The 8,129-nt window shown below is 34.0% G+C and overlaps 1 protein-coding gene and 1 long non-coding RNA gene across 2 annotated transcripts in view; one reads left to right on the forward strand and one right to left on the reverse strand.

Annotated features, from left to right (window-relative positions):
• The window catches only part of LOC111086199, an 8,980-nt gene extending 8,870 nt beyond the window's left edge, over positions 1–110 (reverse strand). Inside the window, exon 1 of the long non-coding RNA XR_002610953.1 lies at positions 97–110. This is a non-coding gene — a long non-coding RNA (uncharacterized LOC111086199). The remainder of the gene's footprint in view (positions 1–96) is intronic.
• LOC111086201 (dipeptidyl aminopeptidase-like protein 6) overlaps positions 1–8,129 on the forward strand; it is an 85,971-nt gene that overhangs the window by 24,096 nt on the left and 53,746 nt on the right. The gene's annotated exons all lie outside the window — the stretch shown is intronic.

An 8,129-nucleotide genomic window follows, 5' to 3' on the forward strand; every position in this document is an offset into this window, starting at 1 on the left:
ACCTACCCGCCAGCATAAGAAGATGACGAAGAAGGAATTAGAAGAACTTTTCACGGTTATTGAATAATATTTAAGGGAAAATGTTTAGAAACAGACCCTGATGAAGATAGAAGCCGTCAAATTTGCAGAAAAATTGATGAGGCAATTTCTCAGTACCGCCAATTATATGAAGAACAGAAGAATACGAAGCGACAAGCCACTCTAAATAAGTTTTTCATAAAAAAGTCAGATCAATAAATTTTAATTCATTGCATTTTTTTCGTATTTTCTTATATACCTATACTTTGATTAAAAAATACGCAAAATAGAAATTAATTGTGAATGAGAATGAAAATTGAGGTACGAATTACATGATTTCCTATGAGTTATTATATTCGATTAGTGAGTTTTCGATTAGTGCGGCTCTTTTAAAGAACACGTTAACCGTACTAATCGGGGGATTCCTGTATCGATATCTTCAATGGTTGATTTGAAACGTGTTTCACGGTTGATGTGTTTGGAATCGGTTTCATCATGATTTATACGACCAAAGTTGGTTTTATTATGTGCAGTATAGTTAGGTTGAATCAGTTTTAGTTACATTTCAGTTTATGACATGTTAAATCTGATTTTATTATACCTAAAAATGAAATATATCACATATATATATTGTGATCAATGTGGTTCTTTGAGTCAGCTTTATTTCTAACAGACTGAAGGTTATGTGACCGGTCATTCAAGACTTTTTCGTTTGACATAAGTACTTTTTAACCTTCAAACTAGCAAATTATTTTTTACAGTTCAATTTTGATGGGATTCCACCTATTGCAAAATATTGATTAATTAACTTTATGTGTTATAGAATTCGGTGTAAAAAATGTGTGAAATCACTTATTTTGTATGTAAGGCCCCAGCATTAATTGTGTAATTGCTGAAATATTGATGGTATTTTTGTTTACGTTTTATGTGTGACACATATGATATTGGCTCTCCGGTGGCTCAGCGATACGTCTGAGGGCTTATAACGCTAAAAATCCGGTTTCGAATTCTGTAGTGGGTAGAGCACAAATAGCCCATTGCGTAACTTTGCGCTTAACAACAAACAATTAAAAAACATATGATATTAGGAACATTTTAACAAACAATATCATGGACCCGCAAGCAATGTTATATAAAGTTTAGAAAGATGTGTTTTAAAACTGGTGAGGACCCATAGGTAAAATAAAGCACCACTTATATGGAACCTAAACCACAGGGAAGTTAGACCAGCATAAAGAAACCAATAAAACCTCAACCCTAAACGCTAGGAAAGTTGCGTCATTACAATATGCGCAAAAGAAAATACCTCAAAACCTAGACTTTAGAAAATTTAGGCTAGTATACAATGTTAAATAAAACCTCAATGCCCCCCAGTGGCACAGCGGCATGTCTGCTGACTTACAATGCTAGAAACCGGGTTTCGATACCCGTGGTGGGCAGAGCACAGATAGCCCATCGTGTAGCTTTGTGCTTAACTTCAAACGAACAAACAAAAAATAAAATCTCAATATCTAAATGCCGGGAAGTTGGTCCAGTATAGAGTGATCAATAAAACTTAAACAACAGGAAAGTTAATCCCGTATACAGTGATCAATAAAACTTAAACTTTGTCTCACAGTATTTATAGTAACGCTAATGTAATATTATGTTGGTTCACTAGTATGTTCTTTTACGAATGACAAGCTGAAGTACCTGTTCTTTGTCCGGATTATGCACTTAAAAAATGTGTTTGTGGATGCTGTGATAAATAACACAAAAATCCTAACTTTCACACAATGTATTTATAACACAACATATTATAGTATTCGTTATTATATCACCAAACGTTTTGTATAAGCTTTAAGAATTCAATATGTATATACTTAAAACATGGTATACACTGTGCGATGGTCAGGGTGAATTTGTAGGAAGATAGTGGCGATAGGGGTGCTTTCTGTTACCCGCTTTCAACACACAGCTCTTAATGTTCTTCCTCAATGTTTCACATGTTTAATTAATAGATAGACGATCATTGGTCGTCGAAGTTGAAAGGTCACGGGTCAAAGTAGGAAGTTGGTATAACTCAAAAAACGGCCCATCATATCGGCCTTATGGTGGCTGTTGAAGTAGAAACTTTAGCTGAGTTTATGTGATATTGCAATAATGACGGCGCCACCAATGAATGTGTGTAACGTTAATATACGCTAAAGATAATAAATGCTCATCAACAGCAATGGGGAGTGGATGGGGTTCTGAACTCCATTAAAATGTTCCTTGTTCCAAACTATTATCCCATAAAGTTTGATTGAGATTGGTCCAGTGACCTAAGAGTAATTAGATAACGGGCAGACAAACAGACACACATTTTTGTGTTATATATATATATATATTGTGACGGATTTATTATTATATATTTATTTTGTTTTGGATTAAATTTATATTTAGAAACATACATGGCTTATACTGTTAAATATGTATTGCCAAACTCCCGCCTATTCTCCAAAGTTGTAGAAGATTCTCGAGAGTAAGAATCAACAATATATGTGTGTATGTAAACGCTAGTGTTAGCGCCAGTATTGTTACGTAAAGCTGAAATTTTGAGATATCCTCCACACGCCTATAAATATAACCAACGTGACGCGCCAAAAAAGAGTATCTATTATTAGTTTGCTATAGTCAATGTGCTATAAACTTCGGAAGCTATAGCTGTGATTGTTATAACGCTTATCAATAGGAAAACTTCAGATATTTGACCAGGAGCATTTACAAAATTCGAACATTACAACTCATTTAACTTCAGTGGATTCTCATCAGACATTAGTATTTTTACGAAAACATTACATAACGTCACCTGTGGAAAAAGCGGCGTGTGTGGCTGGTAAATAACGAAGGACAAAGCTAGCTAGCTTCCTTTTCAGTGAATTATACCTACGTCAACTCTTAATCAACTCGCTCATCGTGAACCCTCGATAAGATATCGAAGAAGTTCCAGACTAGAAAGAAGACTTTATATTGCTTGTAAGTTTGTAAAACTTTTGTTTATAAACCATTGTTTGTAATAACTATTTTTAATAACTGTTATTGTAAATTGTGTTGTTGTGTGTGTGTATATTAAAACGTATTTGTGTTAAAAAAAAAGAAAATGTGTGTATCAATCTTGTTGGCATATATCATAAATTGACTATATATATCGGCTTTTACTTAACTGCTAAATCCAAAATACAATTTAACTACTAAAGTTAAAGTATCATTTAGTTCGGTTTCAGACCATTTCAAATTCTAATGCGTAGCATAATAAATTGGGGGCATGTCCGAGATCTGAATCGGAGACAAAATTCGAAATTGTTATACGTAACAATATATATAGAAGATAAAGGAGTTTTACAGTCTGAAATAATGTACACCAAGTCACCAGCATTCTGTTTCATGTATGATGAACTTTTATAGTCTGAAAAAAGGTACGCCAAAATAGTCTCTCGATTTTTTCCCCAAACCCTTTCAGAGTAAGTTGTCAATTGTAAGTTTCAACCTTGGATTAAGCAACTCACTTTCGGGAATAGGCGGACGTTTCGCAATACATATTTAACAGTATACATTATGTAAATTTCTAAATATAAATTTAATTTAAACAAACATCGATATTGAAAAAATAATAAATCCGTCACACATATTCTTCGGACATAACAGCTTTTCGGGAACCTCTTGCAATGGAAACTACGCTGCAGTGCTATTGTCAAAATGCACAGTTGTCAGATACGATAGGACCTGTAACGTCCTTAACCTCTGTATATTTAGTCATACAAGAGTACTCAAGTATTATATAGATATTCTAACATTATTATATTTAAGATTTTTATTGAACCAGTCGTTATTTTTGTTTTGTTTATTGAAACCGGTTGTAGAGTTAATAGCAGCCATATCTCAGACTTTAGGAAAACCAACATATTATCTTTGTTTGTTTATTGAAACTAGTTGTAAAGTTAATAGAAGCTGTGTCACTGATTTTAGGAAAGACAACATATTACTCTTGACGTTTGTTTTGAAGACATTTGTAGAATTAAGAAGACTAGAAATAATGTTAATGAAGCTGTTGGTGTTTGTGATCAGTTCAATCAAGGTAACCAAAAAATAAATTCCCACTAAATGTTCTTGTTACGATCAAAAGTATTTTTCTAAATGGATAAATATAGAAATTAAAGTTCTGTTCAATGAAAAAAATGTTCATCTTGTACAAATATGATATCTGTTTATAAAAATGTCCTCCGGTGTGTAAGCGGTAACTTTAAGAACTTACAATACTAAAATTCGGGGATCGATTCCCTTAGGAAGACAGAGTGCTGGTAGTCCATTGTCTAGATTTTTGCTAAAACAACAACACAAAACACCCATTTATAAAAGTGAAAGATGTTGAGGTTTAAAAAAGACAACAAATGTCGTTAAATTTGTGATTATGAAAGCTTTTAACTCAAAATATTAAAAAGGACAGATGCCTGCAAAATAGGAATATTGCCGACTTTTTGAATTTCTTTATTTACATCTGTTGTACGCACATTTTTCCACAAATGTTGAAACCACAAAAAATTACAAGATGATCGCTTTTAATCTTGTCCGTAACAATGGAAGTTAGACTTGTGAGCCAGAGTTGTTTGTACCATTTAGTTCTGGAAGTCGTATTAGAGATGCTACACGGCATAAGCAATAGCACGCTGGTATAAGAGGGGCCACTCTGACTGTCATACTGAATCCACAGAGAGTAAATCTTACTTGAAGTATAGCCCCAGTGGCACAACGGTATGTCTGCGGACTTACAATGCTAGAAACCGGTTTTCGATACCCGTGGAGGGCAGAGCACAGATAGCCCATTGTGTAGCTTTGTGCTTAACTCCAAACAAACGAACTTGAAGTATAGGTGGACTGAATGTCTGCACGCAAAACACCCCTTTCAATGCTGACCCAAACGTCACACAGTCCATCCTCAGATATGTGTTCTTATGTGTATGAAACCATCTGGCTTCAGATATTCGTCAAACAACTGCAGAAAGTTCAAAGATGCCTCATCTGCTTCAATGTTTTCACACACCATATTTCTCATAGCTGCATATTTTACAACCTCTTGGAGTTTGTGTGTGGTTTGGTTATTTCATCAGTTCGAGACATCTGTTGTGTGACAGAAGAATCAGTGTCTGTATCTTATAAAGGAGCAGGCTGGTAGCATTTCTTACGAGCATTGACAACAGTAACATAATTATCTATAAAGGAAACCTGTAAACTTCCGGTAGCTTATGCAATCATTTATTGCCTGTACAACCAAATATACTTTTGAGATAAACCTTGAAAAAACCTCGACTACTTTGTAGGATATTGAATCAGTCATGAATATTAACAGGCTCGGTTTACATACTCAGTGATTATTAAAATAACATTGTATTAATCTATCTTGGATAATGGTTCACTCTGTTAACATAAATAGTGTTTATTACCTTGGATATTAACTAAGTCTGTCAACATAAACACTGGTTACTAACAACCTTCATTAACTTACTCTGGATATTAACTAAGTCTGTCAACATAAACACTGGTTACTAACCAACTTCATTAACTTACCCTGGATATTAACTGTTAACTTGAGCTATTTACTGGCCATTACTGGTTATAAGTTTTCGGTTTACTAAAGTAAATGTATAATCTTAGGTGATGCGCTTACGAAAGCTTACAAAAACAATAACACTTGTCCTGATTAATAATGTCGGAGTCACAAAGTCAGGAGGTTACAAAACACAAAAAATTAGTACCTTGAAAAAAAAAAAAAGAGAAGGAACCGTAACTTTAATCCTCACTTCATGGGTATTAGTCACCTGGTAATAAGGTCACGTCACAACTGTATTCTTTCAATATTAGTATCGTACCTTAATGGTTGTTTCATCATTAGCGGACGTCAAAGTTCTAGTACAGCTGAAAGTAAAGCTTCGTGGTGTTTAGAGTCGCGGGTTCGAATCCCCGTCCCACCAAACATGCTCGCCCTTTCAGCCGTTGGGGCGTTAAAATGTGACGGTTAATCCCACTATTTATTGGTAAAAGAGTAGCCCAATAGTTGGCGGTGGGTGGTGATGCCTTCCCTCTTGTCTTTCACTGCTAAATTAGGGACGGCTAGCGCAGATAGCCCTTGTGTAGCTTTGCGCAAAATAAAAAAAAACAACCAAATCAAACCAATCATGGTGTTTGTTTCAAAAGTTCGCGCTCTCTCGAATTTTGAGTTAATAAAGTAGAGGGAAGGTAGCTAGTTAACAACATCCACCGCCAACTCTTGGGCTACTCTTGTCTGATCGAATAGTAGGATTTGACCGTCATTCTTTTAGTGACGCCCACGTTTCCAAAGTGTGGAAAGCGTTTTGGCAGCACTATGTCGCGAACTGCGAATTCACAGTCTACGCTAGCCTCTAGGGTCACATGCCCTAGCCGGTTTCATAGTGACATAAAAAGTAATATTGAGAGAAGAAAATGTCCCCCACAAAAAATATATATATATATACATTTTACATTGTAATCGATAAATTACATGAGAGGCACAAGTAATGTTTTTTTTTATTTTACTCATTAACACAAACATTCCTTCTCAACATTACATGAGCAATGAATGAAACCCTGTAAATAGTACAGCGTGGCTCATATAACATTTGAACTTATGCTTTGTTGAATTATAGAATTTCGATTCATAATGATTTTAGCCAGTATATTTTTGAATGATTCTATTCTGTTAAAAGTGATTCGTTTTTTGAAACTACCCAAAATTGTTTAGTTTATTTAAAATACAAAAACAGCTGAAATGGAATAGAAAAAATGCGCCATTTAAAAAACAATGTTTCGCCACTGTTAACGTGATGATGCCATGTTAACAATGGCGAAACTTGTTAAAATGGAATAGAAAAAATACATCATTAAAAAAACTGTTTTTGAATTTTAAATTTTGTGGAGTGTGGGTTACCACCAACATTTATATTTATATTGTTTAGTTTACGTTTATACTAACAGATGGCTGTAGTGTTGTTTGATATGTGCTTGTAGTTCATGCTTCGAGTTTACGGTATATATATATTTCACCTATTCTAGAGTGAACCTATTTCTAACATGGATTATAATTTTATTAAATAATAGCATAAAATATCTTATCTAAACTTATTCGTAAATGAACTGACGGGTACATAAGTAATCGATTATCAAAAATATGATAAAATACTGATGTTTTACTATCAAGGATCACACCTTGCCTTAATTTAGCACTATTCGTGTAATTTGTTTTTATTTTCTAAATGTCTTTTGTTCATCTATTTTCAAAACTGTCACATCATCAACACTACGGTTATTATCACTCTGCATTATATTTTTGTTTGTTTATTATCTCGTTACATCAAATGTAATTTAAATACATAAAACAAAATTTGTGATGTCCTTTTGGACAACAAATGCACTGTTAGGAATCATACATGAAGAAAGTTATTAAAGATTGTGAGTTATATACACAAAGATCCACCTTGAACAATATAGAAATAATTCATCTTCGTAATTCATTATCGAGATCCTATTTGTATACTCACATCTAATCCAACAGAAGTATTAGAGATGCAAACAAATTTCTTTCTACATCATAGCACAGAAACCAGTTCGATGTTTTGTGTTTTGTTTTCCGTAATAGTTCAAACACCTAGGATTTCGAAAAGCCACTATATTAAGTACACACAAAAATAAATTAGACAAAAATCCAGTACAACGATACCCATTTTGCTAAGACTTGTACAATCGATATCAATTCTCCATACTGTGTTAAAGTACAATTTCCTTACTGCTTTTAGGGAAAGTATGGAATTTACCTACCAGACTTATAGGTATGACCTCACATTACAATACAACCAGGGATGGATCAATGATTTGACTTATAGGTATGACCTCACATTACAATACAACCAGGGATGGATCAATGATTTGACTTATAGGTATGACCTCACATTACAATACAACCAGGGATGGATCAATGATTTGACTTACAGGTATGACCTCACATTACAATACAACCAGGGATGGATCAATGATTTGACTTACAGGTATGACCTCACATTACAATACAACCCGGGATGGAT

This window comes from Limulus polyphemus, unplaced genomic scaffold (genome assembly GCF_000517525.1).
Source record: "Limulus polyphemus unplaced genomic scaffold, Limulus_polyphemus-2.1.2 Scaffold916, whole genome shotgun sequence".
Lineage (NCBI taxonomy): Eukaryota > Metazoa > Arthropoda > Merostomata > Xiphosura > Limulidae > Limulus > Limulus polyphemus.